General features: G+C 39.6%; 1 protein-coding gene across 2 annotated transcripts in view; it reads left to right on the top strand.

Moving 5' to 3' along the window:
• Nucleotides 1-409: 409 nt before the first annotated feature.
• The window catches only part of Atp6v1a (ATPase H+ transporting V1 subunit A), a 54775-nt gene continuing 39127 nt past the window's right edge, over nt 410-16057 (top strand). The window contains exon 1 of one of the 2 annotated variants that reach the window (XM_051149969.1): nt 410-686. The gene's annotated coding sequence lies outside the window, so the exon portion shown is untranslated. Of the gene's footprint in view, nt 701-16057 lie in introns of both variants that reach the window. The other variant, XM_051149970.1, reaches the window with a different exon arrangement.

Here is a 16057-nt window from a genome sequence, read left to right as displayed (position 1 = left end):
CTCCCACCCTTTGCGACACTCAGAGGAGCTTGCTCGGTAGGCTCCGGCGGTCAAATCCGGATCTGTCCACCCTTCCCTCTCTCCTCTCAAGCCAGTAAGATCGGGCTTTCTCTCCCGCCCTTTCTTCCCAGGCCTCCAGTGACCTTCAAACGCTCCCGTCGCCTAATAGGGTTTTACAAAACGGACGCTTCCCGATGTAAGAAAGTCTATGGGAACTTGCGGCAAATGTGTTTTAAACTCAAAAGTTAAAGATGGGCCCGGATAACTTGGCTACCCTCCAGCAGGCAAACCTCACTTTTTTTTTTTAAATCACGTGATAGGCTTCCCAGCCCCAGGCTTTTAGTCGGGCCATTTCCGGTCCCGAGAGCGTGACTCAACGTCACTTCCCTAGCAATGCACTTTAACCCTTGCCATCCTCGTTTTCTGTACAGTAGTTTATAACCCAGTCGTTGTGAAAAAGAAAATAACGCTTTCACTAATCGCGGAGCCATTCACATCCAAGCTACATCCCAAAGATCCAAGACTGCTCGGCGCAGCGTGCCTGGGGAGGGGACGCAGGGTGGAGCTTGAGGTCACATGACTAGCTAGGGCTGACCCGCCTCCTGCAGCTGAAGACTTCCCCTCCCTCGGTGACAGAGCCTCTGGGTCCCGTGTAGGTACTGATACTGCACTTGGCGCCGGGGCAGGTGAGGTGCGACAGGTAACTGGCGACTGGTGGGGACGGTTGACCGGGTGAGGGGAGATAGAGACGGGAGTGTGAACCGCGCGGCCTGCGGTGCTTGGGGCTCCCTTGTTGTCATCCTGCACTGGCGAGGAGCTCATTTATCTAGTCTGGACCCCCTGGCCGGTCACCTTAGTCTATCGAGGAATTGTGATGCCCACCTTTTCCTGGGTGGAGAGCGAGTGCGGCCATTATGGTTCCCTATTTGGAGCCGTTGGGGCTTCGGGTGGTGGGATTGCTTTAGCCATTCCTCGGGGTCTGCTACAACCGCTGAGACTCCTATCCCCCCAAAGCTCCTTCCTTGGCAAAGGCCTTCGCCCGGGTGAGCAGGAAGATAGGAAAACCCCTGGAGGCAGAGGGGTCTCCGGTGAGACTGGCTTGGGAGGGAATGTCACTGCTATGGCCCTCAATGCAGAGTCATGGAAGAGATTCCCCCACAAACGTGCGTTCTCAATGAGTCTAAGGGTTTTTTTCGGACCTCCTTGCAGGAGAGGTTCGAATGAGACTGGAAGGGTAAGAGCGGGGCTTACACATCCCAGAGCAGCAATCGTGCTGCCTTCAGAACAGGGTGTTGGTAATGCGGCAGTCACAGTTGACTGAGAAGGTGATGAAAGATGGTGTTGCCTTGTTGGGCTGGAGACCTAGGCTAGCTTATGGGAAAGGGACGAGGTTTTCCAGAAAGGGAAGTGATTCTTCAGAAACTGATCAAGCTGAAAACACAAGTAATCCAAATTAATTTGCATATAATTTCAAGGCAGGAAGATTAAGCCTAGATATTTCTGACTTGATATTTTCTGCCTGTGGCATCCTCCTCCTTTTTGACACTTTTTTCTTAAATCCTACATAATTTCCCTTCTCGGTCAAGTTTAAATTTATGAAGTAACGCTTATATTCTTAACTAGCTTTTGCGTTTGTTTTAAAAAAGAAAAAAAATCAAGTGACCTCTTCTGACTCAAAGAGCATAGTATTTTGTGAAAATACAGAAATGGTTTTGCCTAGGGTTGCCCAGACCTTTGTCCTCCATTTTATATGCACTGTTGTAGCCAGGGTTTTCACATCAAACAGTGTGCTTTAGGAAAGGAATGTTTTTCAGTTTATGGCTAAACTACTTTATTTGTGCTACAAACTTAGAAAGTTCCTTGTTTTGAATTGGAAGGTCTTACAAAAATTACAAATGTGCCTTTTATAACTTAAATTGTACATTTTCATATATGAACTCAGACTTATAGTTAAGTCTTAGTTCCAGCACTGTAATTAAAGAATCTGTAAACATCTGAGAGCTAGGGTTATGTGTCTTGCCTCCATGCATGCTTAAGGCTCTGGGTCCAATCCTCATAATAGAAAAATAGGATAAAAGGTAGAATGATTATCTTACAGTGATTGGTTAGACTGACTTCTTTCCGCTCCCAAATTTTCTGATCTTATTTTGTTAAAGGGAACTAAAAGCTAAAAATCTTAAAATGATAGAATTTAACAAAATAGAAAGACTGGCCTGTTTGATACTAAAAAAAGGTTGATGATCTTGCCTTGTCCAGATTGCCGTTTTGTGATTGTGATCTAGACTAGACAACAGGGCTCGGTATGTTTATAAAACAGGCATAAGTATAAATTCTTACCTAGCTCGTTCCTTTTTGTTGCTAGTCATTATTCTGTGATACGGATGGCACTGCAGCTTGCTGAACCATTCACTTACTGCCATTTTACTTGGCTGTATGTATGTTCCTGGATCTAGAGGCCAGAGGTGTCTTCCTCTGTTGTTCCCCTTCCCCCTTTTCTTGAGGTAGGTTCTCTCACTGAACCTGTGGCTCACTGATTCAGGGAGCCTAGCTGGCCACTAAGCCCCGAGAATCAATCCTTCAGTCTCCATTTGCCTGCAAGTGCTGAGGTTAAAAAAGCACACTTGACACATGGAGCCTGGGTAGCCCAACTCAGATTCTCATACTTGCAAAACAAGCATTTTAATGACTGAGCCATCTCCCCAGCCTGAACTATAATTTTATCCATTATTTTCCACCAAAGTGAGGTCCCCTGACCTCTTGAGAAGAGGCAAAAAATTGGTGGTGATCTTATTCCCGTGTGGTATTCCACCAAGTAAAGTGAATTCCTAAGTGTTTTGGAAGTCCAGACCAGCTCTGTGCGGGTGCACCAGAGTGCACTGGAAAACACCAGTCTGAAAGCACTGAGTACTAGTGGGGGAGACGCTCATAAGAAAGGCAGGATGAGCCTGCAGTTTTACTTCTCAGTTAATTGCTCCAGTTTTAGGGAACTCGTAAAAACAGTAACTAAACTACTGATGGAATGTGGGATATTAGCAGCAAGAAGTGGTTACCAAATAGCTATGGGGATTAAGTGTGAAAAGTTTGACGTTCTATGCACACAGATGGTTTGAGCGCTGGAAGGCATTTCTGATACTATATCAGTTTCTGAGTTTCTGTGTGGGTCTCGGTGCAGTGGCACACTCCTTTAATCCCAGCACTGGGAGATCTCTGTGAGTTGAAGGCCAACCTGGTCTACACAGTGAGTTCTAGGCCAGCCAAGGCTACACAGTGAGACCCTATTGAGAAAGAATGAGGGGAGGATTTATATGTAGAAATTTATTTGGGAACTACGTCCACCATTAAGCAATGTGTAAGGGTTGGGACCCTGACACCCTATTGTCTTCCTCGGAGGTCTTCGTTTCATTGTCTTTATGGAGTATCATCGCCAGTGAAAATGAACCCCTCTTTGGGCCAAGGTAGCCAATCAGTCCTTTAGGCTACTACACAGTATTTTCTATTCCTTTATTTTTACTTATAAGACTATTTCTGTTACCTGAGGCATTCCTCAGTAAACTCAGTAAACCTCCCTCTAGGTAAATTACAGTCTGTATTGTCTGAAGTGGATGAGGCCTTGTTCAAGCAAACGGAATGCTGAGGTCCCTGATAGGTTGTTGTATTGAATGAGTGTTGAACAATTAAGAAGGAAATGAAACCAGTTTAATTCACACAGATTCTAGCTCCTTCTAAAGTTGAGTACCAAGTATTAACTTTTTAATACAAGGTTCCAAATACGGAACAGAATAGGCGTAGACCTGTGTGGGCTTTCTTCACACAGTGGCTCACATGCTTCCACAGTGTGTTATGTTTACTGATGAGGCCTACGGTTATCATCCAGGTAGGAGAGGGCAGATAGTTGTACTAGAAAGAGACAGTTCTTTGTAAACTACAAGTGGTTCAGCACCAACCAGAGGTAGCGGCTCTTCATTCAGCTGCTCTGTCTTGGTCATGTGCAGCTGAGGCTGGAAGTGTCGGGGTTCCATTGAGAAACTCCCCTCCCCAGGGTATGGTAATGGAATGAGATAGCCTTAGCTAATGTACTGGAAAGTCGGTCTAAAGCTAGATGGTATGTGAGTGTGAGGCAGTCTAGCCAAACTTTACCTGAGTAGGTTTCCCAATCACGGAGACATGGGATTAGGTTTTAGCCTTCCCTGTTATTAGCTGTCTGACCTTGGGCACTCAAAATGAGGTTTCCTTCTGTTTAAATCTAACCCATAGGTATTATTATAGTAGATCATGAGTAGGCACTGTTGAGTACATACTTTCTAAGCTTTTGTAACTGGAGTCCAAGGCTAACCGTAAGCATGGGCGTCACCTTCCTGCCTGCCTCCTAAGTGTGGTATCATAGGCACACACAAGCAGAAACTCTTACTACCTGTACTGACATATGCTTCTGTCATGCATATTGAACTTCTAGGGGAGACTTAAGGTGTCCTAAGAGAGTGACTGGTGCCCCTTTTGCACAAAAGGTTTCTAGTACAGTGAAAAGATTAGCATTTGAAATGAGTCCATCATAAAAAAAATAGAGCTGAAGAAAACTTCTAGCTGTATTTTTTTGAGACTAGCCATGCTGTAACTTAGGCTGCTTTCAAAGCCTCAGGCTAGTCAATCTGCCTCAGTCTCCCAAGTAGCTGGGCTACAGGCTCAAGTGCCACCATATCTGGCTCTGACAGATTCCAAACTTGTTTATTAGTAGGAGCTGAGAAATATCAACATAATTTTCTTATTTTGCTTTTAGCTATAGTGGGATTTGTATATTAAAAATTTCCCAATGTTTATGATCATTAATGTGTGGAATTTTATTTTAGGAAACATTTTTTCTACTTTTAAAGTTTTATCAATACAAGGACCAATTTGAATATGAACTAACTAGAATAAGAATTTTCTCCTTTAATGATTGCTAAGGGTTTAGTGGTTTTCCAATGGAAAGAACCAGTAAATAAAATAATAATTTAACTACAGCTTTTTTTAGTTTTTTTCTTTGTATCTTTTATAATTTATTCATGTTACATCTCAATTGTTATCCCATCCCTTGTATCCTCCCATTCCTCTTTCCATCCAGCTTTCACCCTATTCCCCTCCCCTATGACTGTGACTGAGGGGGAGCCTCCTCCCCCTCTATATGATCAGAGGGTATCAGGTCTCTTCTTGATAGCCTGTTATCCTTCCTCTGAGTACCACTGGGGATGTGGTCAAATATGGGGCACCAGAGTTTGTGTGAAAGTCAGTCCCTGCTCTCTACTCAACTGTGGAGAATGTCCTGTCCCTTGGCTAGATCTGGGTAGGGGTTTGATGTTTACTGCACGTATTGTCCTTGGTTGGTGCCGTAGTTTGAGCAGAAACCCCGGGCAGTTGTTGTTTTTTTTGTTTTTGTTTTTGTTTTTAATCATGACAAAAATACTCATTTACTTTAAGGAAAATAGTTCACTAAGAAACAATTGAATATTTGTATTAATGTCAGTTATTGTAGAATAACTAGGATATAGTAAATATACTTTCATTCATTTCTTTGTATATTGATAAATAATATGTGATCAATAAGAATGCTTTTTATTTAATTTCTTAACATCATCTTAGGTTTCACTTTTTTCCTTTTTTATTGAAAAGTCTTGGGCTGGGCGTGGTGGCACATGCCTTTAATCCCAGCACTCAGGAGGCAGAGGCAGGTGGATCGACCAGAGTTCGAGGCCAGCCTGGTCTACAAAGGGAGTCCAGGATAGCCAAAACTACACAGAGAAACCCTGTCTCAAAAAAAACCGAAAGAAAAGGAAAGGAAAGTCTTTGATATACAGCAGTGTTATATATGATATATGTAGTATGTAATGAATAGATGTAGGTACATATTCAGGGTGTTTATTCAGGGACAGCTGAAGTGGAGTTCTATCTTTGGAGTAGCAGATCTTTATTTTAACCTGAACATATTAAAACTCAGGTGCAGTGGTGATAGCCATTTACAGTGATTCATACTTAGAACTCCAGCACTACAGAGGGTAAAGGAAAAAGATCTCACATGTGAGTGAAGCCTGGGTACATGGGTAGCAGGAGCAGCTGGGCTATGTGTGGAGACCCTGTTTACTTTTAAGTTGCTTCTGATTAGCTCTGTTACACTTCACAACTTTAGTAATTAATGGTGTATTATAATTATTTTCAGATTAAGCTTCTTTCTTTCTTTTTTTTTTTTTAACAGAATCTCAGTATTTAGTCATGGTTGTCATAGAATTAGCTATGTAGACCAGGCCTAGGGAAACCTTGCACTTATTAGATCCCAACCTCATCCTACCAAATATGTGACATTACAGGCCTGTGCCCCCAGGTCCAGTTAAGGTTTTTAAGTTTGATCTGAATTTAAACATGGAAATAATTCTTTCATCTTAAAATTGTGTGAATATCTTACATAAAGTAATTTATTTGTGTAGATAGAAGTAAAGAGCTGGGAGGCTGCTTTCCATGCGCAAATGCCCAGCGTGTCGCCAGCGCCACTTAAAGCAGGTCTGGTTGCACACATCTGTAATCCAGAAGTGGGAACAAGATCAGAAATTCATGGTCACCCTCAGCTGATGTCAAGGCTAATTTGGGGGACTGGCAAAGTGATACTTCAGTGTGGAGGGAGGCACAATTTATATGGTAAACATAACTGACTCAGTTTGTCTAAGGTGGAAATGTAATATGATATTTTAAGTACTAGTCAAGTTTTATTTATATATAGAACCTAAACTAAGAAAGAATACCCCAAATTATGAAAGGAAAAAAATAGACATATAAACTACATACAAATAATTTTGTAGCAGAAATGGAAACAAATGGTAGAAAGGAAACACTTAAAATACATATAAAAGGTGAAGAGTTAATATTTGTAAGAAATTTTAAAAAGTTCACCTGATAAGATCATATATAGAAAAGCTTGTGGTCAGAAGTTCACATTAAGCTTGTTCTTAAAAGCTTAATCATTTAACATTTAACTTAAAAAATGTGAAAACTATAACCTTACTAGTAATTGATATAGTAACAGTGAAATACCATGTCTCTGACTAGTAAAAAGGAAATGATGAACCATGCTATCAGAGATGTGTGGGGAAAGATTTTCCCATAGATGCTGGTAGAGAAATGAATTGTTCCTTGTTGGCTTTGTTTTGTTTAGTAAACAAACAGTATTAGTTAATATTAGAAAAGCGTGCATTCTTTCATCAGTCTTTATGAACTCTTTTCCTTAGAAATAAAATCCCCGGTAAGCAAGAAGAACATGTTTACGTGGACGCTGATTATCACAATGTAGACAGAGCCAAAACCTGGGAATAGAGGGACATCTAGTAGTGGAAGTGTTATGCAAATTATGGTGCAGTCATTCTGAAATGTTGTAAAGTCATTCAGTGATAGGAGTTGAATTTCTCCTGGTAACCTTGGAAGGATTTCTAAGTATATCTTGAGAGGATTTCCAACATGTATCTTAAGTGATTAAAGGTAAAATACAGGGAAATGTATCTAATAATATTCTATTTTTATAAAACCATATGTGAAACACCATGAGTTTTGTGTGTCCTGTGAACACTGGAAAAGAAATAAGAAAAAGACAGGGCAAGGAGGTGGAAAGTATTCACAATGAGATATGCGTACATGTTTGCACATGTCTGTATGAACAGTGAATCACAGGAAGGGATGGTACTCAATGATTAGTGGTTGCCTCAGAATGGTTAGATAAACATTCCAGGTTATGTTGTTTCCATTTTTACAATGAACGCAGTGTTTCTGTAAGTAGTAAAAAACAGAACTATTGGGGGCTGGAAAGATGGCTCAGTGGTTAAGAGCAGCTGCTCTTCAGGACCCGGGTTCAATTCCCAGGACTCACATGCCAGCTCAAAACTGTAACTCCAGTTGGGAGGTATCCAACATTCTCATGGAGGCAAAATACCAATGCACGTGAAATAAAAACAAATACATTTATTTTAAAAACCATTTACATTTTTTAAAAGAAATGAAAGGCTAGGTAGGCTAAAGAAGAACTAACAATAGTGTTTGAAGTGGCTAGACACTACAGTTACTTGAAATATAGTTTGTCTTAGGTATTGGAGAAGGAAGAGAATAAACTGTCCTGGTAACTCTATAAATTTCTAAGTTTATACGTGATAACCATTGAATACCTAATGAGAAATTGTTATGAAAATGTACCCCAAAATGATAGATATTAGCAGATAAGGCTCAAATTGACAGGTTCTTTTTGGTGTTGGTATTAAATACTGTAAAATGTTTTATGCCTTGGAAATGTAGAACCTATCTCACAAGTGTAGTTTCTGTCACCTGACCTAATCATATGACATAATCACTGTGAGAAAAGTCTACTTGTAGTCCATCAGATTACAAGATTAACTTTGACTTTAAGAAACTTCAAATAAAGCAAACTTTGGGAGATTTGGTCAGAGACAGGCTTAGGAGTGTGTCTTGCTTCTATGGAGGGCCTGTACTCCATTCCCAGCATCGGTGTTGGTGGCTTATGACTGCCTATAACTCAGGTCACGAATCTGACATCCTCTTCTGGCCTTCACCAGTCATGCCAAACACACACACACAGGCACATATTAAAAGAAGAAACTTAAATCTTTAAAAAAACAAAGTTTAAACTATTTCCAATTAATTAATACTTGATTTTGTTTGTTTATTATTTTTGAGACAGGGTGTAAACATGTAACCCAAGCTAATCTCAGACTTGAGCCCCTGTTTTCAGCCTCCCAAATGCTGGGATTGCATATGCATGCCGCTGCACACAGCTTCATTTCAGTTATTTTCTGAAAATTAGAAGTTTGTCACTCAACTGATATTTAAAATATCAGTTTTTATATCTTATGCATCTGCTTTTAATTTTTTCTCTTTTATTACCCAATTTATTTTAATTGTATATATATGTTCTATATCACAACACATACGTATTATATATACATACATATATACATATTAAAAATCTGCAATATTTTTCAATTAAATGAGTAATATGTGTATAATCATGGTAAAAATTACATGTTCAGATACTTCTGTTGTCTGTTACTAGCCCCCAATCCCCATGTATTTGTCCATAAGTGTTAGTACCTTTGAATAGTATTCTGAGCCTCCCTCTTTTCAAGATAACAAGGTTATCTTGAAGACGTTTCACACTGATCCAGTTAAATGCTAGTTGAATATTTAATTACACTGATGAATCATTGTCATATAGAACATTGCTGAGAGCTTGTTGCTGATCCAGAACCTCCCCACCCCAGCCCCTCTTTTTTAAAATCCTTCTGCCTCTGCCTCTTCAGCAGATCCTACCAGCATGTGCCACTACAAGTAGCAAGGCCTTTTTTTTTTTTCCTTAGTGCTTTAATTGTAATTACTCATGGAAGCCTCACAGCAACCTTCTAAGACGATGCTTGCTTTTATCCCAATTTTACCAACTGAGGAAAATTATGCATCTGGTGGTTACATGTTAAATAATATAACTAATAGCTTATAAGAAGTAGAACTCAACTCGGGGGATTATTTCTGTTTTAATACTATTAAGTTTACAAATTCTGCCACAAGTATTTAGTTTTTATAGTTTTTACAAAGTGAATGGGCTGGTGGGTAGAGGGTGACAAATTTTATGGACTTGATATTCTCCTTTCTTTTTTTTGTTTTTGTTTTTTGGTTTTTGTTTGTTTGGTTTTTGTTTTGTTTTTGTTTTTTTGTTTTAGACAGGGTTTCTCTGTGTAGCTTTAGCTGTCCTGGACTTACTTTGTAGACCGGGCTGGCCTTGAACTCAAGAGATCCATGTGTTTCTATCTCTCAGAGTGCTGGGATTACAGGTGTGTGCCACCATGCCTGGCTTCTTCCACTTTTATGTAGGACCTGGGAATCAAACTCAGGTCACTAAGCTTGCAAGGCCTGAGCTATCTCTCTCCCCCTTGTCTCCATATTAATGGACATTCCAATCTTTGAATATAAAAGTGCTATAATGAAGCTGGGCATGGTGGTTCCCTCCTTTAATTCCAGTACTCAGGAGACAGGTGATTGTTGTGAGTTCAAGGCCAGCCTGGTCTACAAAGCAAGTCAAGGATAGCCAAGGCTACATAGAGGAACCCTGTCTCGAAAAACCAAAGTAACAACAAAAGTAGTGCTATAATGAATATTAGTAAAACATTTTGTGCACATACAGTAAATTTCTAGAAATGGAATAGCTGCATGAAAAAACAGCGTTTTTAATTTTGGTAGCTATCGCCATGTTGCTCTCCAATTTAGGGATGCACAGAAGTTCGATTTTGTCTTTAGTAATTTGCTTCAATCTACCATTTAGGTTGAATACTTGGGAGACTGAATGATTTTCCTGAGCTGTGTGTGATCTAGTATTGCGATAGCACGCATTTAGCTATACAGAATCAATATGATAATTGGAGAATAAGACAGTTGGGTTTATGACTTTTAAATAACATGAATATTTTGGTTACAACTTAAAATGCTACTTACCTGATTTGTATTGGAGTTTCATTATTTGAAATTGGAATTTATATTACCCAAAGAGTAAACAACTATAGTTCTTAATAAATAACTGAAAGGTGCTGATTTTATGTATCACAAGAATTGTTTGAGGCATTTCAGTTCCATACAGTAAACAACTGAGCATGATAGCTTGAGTTTTCAGCAGCTCTTTCACCCCAGTTTCAGGTAATGCAATGAGCTAGTTAGAGACTTCACTCAGCATTAACTACAAACTTCATAAGTACGATTTAGAGTCTAAGAGGCTGGCTGACACCAAACTCTTGGGTGTGATCCAAAGCAGAAACTTGAAGCAATGAATCTGCTTGGGTCTCAGCCAGGATACCTAAGGGATTGAATGTACATTTACAGAACCTGCTATTGTTCATTGATTTGTGTTTGTGTTTTAAACATGATCTCATCTTTCCCACGACATTGTACTAGGAAGATGAAGGGTTGAGAAAACAGCCAGAAATAGAGATAATTAGGCTGTGGGTAAAAATTACAATTAATATTGTCTGAAGTAAGAGCAACACAAAACAAGTAGTTCTCGCTCTGCCTCTGCCATTTAGAACCACTGAGCTGTAACAGGGTTATAACCAAAGTATTAGAACATAGCCTGGGTCTTACCACAAAATCTTCCAAAGTCCTCACTCAAGATATTATTTTTACTATGGTTTTTCAAAAAAGGGTTTCTCTGTGAGCCCTGGCTGTCCTGGACTCCCTTTGTAGATCAGGCTGCCCTTCAACTCAGAGATCCTCCTGCCTCTGCCTCTTGGGCGCTGAGACTAAAGGTGTGCACCACCACGCCCAGCTGCAAGTTCCTGTTTCTAATTCTAATTAATATTACCTTAAAAATTTTAGCCATTCTAGTAAGCATCATGGTTTAAATTTGTGTTTTACTAATAATCAGGGGTAGACACCATCTTTTAAAATAGCTATTTGTCATGTGTGTCTATTTATATATACTAATATGTTTAAATCTTTTGCCTTACATTTTAATTAGATTACCTTTTAAATGACATTTCTTAAATTTGTGTGCATGTGTAAGTCATGTTTGGGGACTTAGGACTACTTTGGAGAGTCAAGTCCCCCTTCTATCATATGTGCCCCAGGGATTGAACTCAGGTCATCAGATTTGGTGGCAAGTGCCTTATCTCCTGTCCTACGTCACCAGCTACTTTGCCGTCTTACTCATGAGTACTCATGAGAGTTGCTTTTGTAAGGGTATGCTCTTGGGTGGGTGAGGAAGAAGGAAGGTTGTAGAGGAGTTGGGAGAAGAGAAACCATAATCAGATTATATTGAATGAAGAAAAATCTATTTTAATAAAAAGTAAAGAAAAAATTAGAAAATAAGTTTGAGAAGGAAAAAACCATTGCTTTCCTAAGATTATATTTCTGCTTTATAAAATTTCCTCACAGTTGGGGCTGGAGAGATGGTTGAGAGGCTAGAACACTGCTCTTCCAAGGTCCTAAGTTCAATTCCCAGCAACCACATGGTGGCTCACAACCATCTATACTGTGAGCTGATGCCTTCTCATGGCCTGCAGGTGTATATGCAGGCAGAGCACTGTATACATAATAATAAGTAAATAAATCTTTTTTAAAAATTTCCTCACAACTTCTTTTTTATTCTAACAATATCTTTTGAGAAGTAAAATATTTTACTTTTCTAAAGTCTAAAATATTTTACTTTGCTATTTGTCTATGCTATATAAATTAACTCTATCTCATTCAGTCTCTCAAGGAACATTTATAGTAGTAGGTTCGACATTTAGGACTACCATCCATTTTTAGTTGATTTTTATATAGTTTAGGTATGGATTGAAGCATTTTGGTGGTGATTTCTTTTTGTATGTACATATCTGTTTATTCTACTGTCACTTGTTGAAGAGATGGAGGTTCTCTACTAAATTTATATTTTTATAAAAAGTCACTTGTTCATTTTTCTATGTATACATTTTACACTTTTTGAGTTGAGTGTAAACTTTTAAATAATACTAGTTTAAATATAGACTTTACACTCTGCAATTATTATAGAGTTATTTTTGTTCTAGTTACTATTTTATTTGGTTGCTTAGTTTTTCAAGACAGGGTTTCTCTGGGTAGCCTTGGCTGTCCTAGACTCACTTTGTAGACTGTGCTGGCCTCAAGCTTACAGCGATCTGCCTGCCTCTGCCTCTGCCTTTGCCTCTGCCTCCCAAGTGCTGGAATTACAGGTGTGTGCCACCATGTCCAGCTCTAGCTACTATTTTATTTTATTTTAATTTTTTAAAATATTTATTTATTATTTGTTATGTATTGAGTGTTCTTCCTGCATGTACACCTGTAGGCCAGATCACAACAGATAGTTGTGAGCCACCATGTGGTTGCTGGGAATTGAACTCAAGACCTTTGGAAGAGCAGGCAACGCTCTTAACCACTGAGCCATCTCTCCAGCCCCATCTAGCTACTATTTTAAACCACTAAAATTATTAATAAAATATAACATTTAAATTTTTAAATAGATAATATATTTAATAAAACATACTTTCCTACTATTTCAGGGTGTCTAATAATACCTTCTATTTCAGAAGTTTATTCTGTGATAATATTTGGCTTCAGTTCTGGCCTCAGAGAGGTGCTGATTTTAAAAACCCTGGTCATCGGTTATTAGGCCAAGCTGTGTCCAGGCTGTTTCTAAGGGCTGTCAGTTTTCCCTCAGTGAATGGGAGCTCCTGTCTTACTCATGCCCCACCAAGATGTAACTAAATAACACGTGGTGTTTGTGTCCTGTGTGGGTAGCTGGACTGATTGATGACAGAAGCAGATGCCACCCTGTTTTCCTGGCATTTACAGTCCAGCAGTAAAGACAGGGATTTATTGATCAGCCTGTTTCTTTATAGTTGCACATGCATGTGGGTGGTGGGTGCCTACATGGCCCAGCAAGCATGTGGAAGCTGGTGGAAAACTCACAGGAGTCAATTCTTTCCTTCCACCATGTCAGTGCCAGGGATTGAACTCAAGTCATCAGGTTTGGAGGCAAAGCTCTTATCCTCTGAGCTCTGCTTTTTAGTTTCTTGAGATGGTATCTCACTACATAGCCCAGGACAGCATTAAACTTGAACAACTTCTGCCCAAGAGGTGAGCTACACACCTTGATTTGTTTACAGATCTCTAATTACAGTAATGGTTAATTAAGTGCTGCACAATAGCAACTTTGAAGACTAAGCACATACCAAGTTAATTCCTTAGCAAATCACACCATTTAAAACCTCTATGAATAGCCAAGTCTATCTTGACCCACAGTCAACTTAATAAATAAACTGTAGCTGTTACTGATTGAAATGTACTTGGGAAAACCATTAGAAATGCGGATTTCGTGCCCACTGAGTTGGAAAATGTCTGTGGACTTTTTACCATAGTCCTATATTTCAATCCAAGTTATAAAGGTTCTTTTATCCATATTAGGTGCTGTCCTGATTAGTTTTAACTGTCAGCTTGGCACCACCTAAAATCACCTGGAATATATGGTCCTTCCTAATAAGGAGTTATTTAGAATATGTTAGCAGTAGACATGACTGTTGGCTCTGTTTAACAATTAAACTTTATTATACAACCCAGCTAGCTTACACAAGAGGGAAAAATGGTTAAAGGGAAAAAAGTGAACCTTCCGATATCTGTTTCATGGGACAGGTCCCTAGCTAGGTGTCTCTGGCCTGTTTGCTGATCCTCCTTCCAATCCACGTGCACTCAAGCCCGTCTGAACCTGCTGCCCTTCTCTCCTGTCCGCCTGCATGTCTGTCACGTGTAAGGGGCGGTCTCCCTCTCCCTTTGAGGGTCGATTAGAAACACAATAGTCCAGGTGTAGTCCCCAGTCCGCTTACTGAATTCCAGGCCCAGGATGGCTCCACCCAGTCTATCTCAAGGTTAATCTCAGGGAGTATCCATGGTGTGTCCAAGGGCAAAGCCTGCCAAGACTGCTTTTACCTGTGACAAAGTTTACAATCCTTTCCACACATAACTGTCTTGATTGTTAATTGATGTAGACAGTTGTGGCCCACACTGTTCCCTAAGACAGGCATTCTGAACTATGTAAGACAAGAGATAGCTAGGTGATATGAACAAGCAAGCCATGTGTGTGTGCCGCCCCCTCCCACTCCCCCCTTGACTATGAATGTTGTTTAACTAGCTGCTTGAGTTTCTGCCTTGAGGTCTCCTCAGTGATGATTGAATTGTAAGCCAATAAGCCCTTTCCTCCCCAGAGTTGCCTTTGGTCAGGCTGTTCTGTCACAGCAACAGAAATGACTTTAAGGACTTAGCTGCATATTACTAAATTGCTTCCTGTGTTCCTTAGTAATAAATTAAAATTGCTTCTTTTTTTAATGATTATGAATTATTCTTTTGGCCATTAATTCAGAACCCAATTCTTTTACCTTCCAAGGTAGCTCTTCAAATGAACTGCTGCATTAAATCTCCATTGTTCTAAAATATTGCATATATTTTTAAGTCCATGTGGCTGTATGCAGGTCTTTGCAATATGCAGAAAAAAAATTTTATCACCATTTCTAGAAATGCTATTAAAAATGACTATGGGCAAGGCTAGCATCTAAGCTTGAACCTATTTAACTGGTAAAATTAAACTTCTGTTCTCAGCTTAAGCCTTCATTATTTATTTTTCAGAAATGCTTTTGTTTTGATACAGGGCTGAATTGGATCAAGGATGTATGCCTGCATGCCTCTTTCTGTCTCTGTCTCTCTGTCTCTCTCTCTCTCTGTCTCTGTCTGTCTGTCTCTCTCTGTCTCTGTCTCTCTCTGTGTGTGCGCGCGCACGCGAGCTTGTGTGTGTGTGTGTGTGTGTGTGTGTGTGTGTGTTTAGAGGGATATGTAGCTATGCATACACTTTTGTGCCATCATGTTCTGTGATCCGATTAGACCAGTTTGCTTCCTGCAATTTTATTGTGCTTCTCTACTTTTTGAATCCCAGCTTCATTTATGTATTTCCTTAGACTGTTTAGTAATTTTCATAAACTATTTCACTGATGACCTTAATTTTACCTTCTGATCTATTCATTCTTTTTTAACGGTACTATGAAATGTGTGTACATATAAAATACTTATTCCTGAAACTCTGTTTTTTGTTGTTTTGTTTTAAGATTTATTTATTATGCTTACAATGTTCTACCTGCATGTAACAGCTGCTGGCCAGAAGAGGACACCAGGTCTCATTATAGATGGTTGTGAGCCACCATGTGGTTGCTGGGAATTGAACTCAAGACCTTTAGAAGAGCTGCCAGTGTTCTTAACCTCTGAGCCATCTCTCCAGTCCCCTGAAACTCTGTTTGTTTGTTTTTTCCTGTATTTGTGCTTTTTTGCTAGTTACGTGGATCAATAAAGGAATAAGGAGACAGATTTTTCTGTCCTTCTATGTTGTTATCTGTAGCTACGTAGCCTGCCTACCCACATTAGCTTCTTTCAAAATCCCAGGCTGTTTCTACAGCTCAGCATCCTGTGCAGATGACCAGCTGCTAAGGAGGGTGTTGTTTCTCATAGCCTGTGTTTTCTA

This window comes from Acomys russatus, chromosome 8 (genome assembly GCF_903995435.1).
Source record: "Acomys russatus chromosome 8, mAcoRus1.1, whole genome shotgun sequence".
Classification (NCBI taxonomy): Eukaryota; Metazoa; Chordata; class Mammalia; order Rodentia; family Muridae; genus Acomys; species Acomys russatus.
This window is presented reverse-complemented; position numbering and strand designations above follow the sequence as displayed.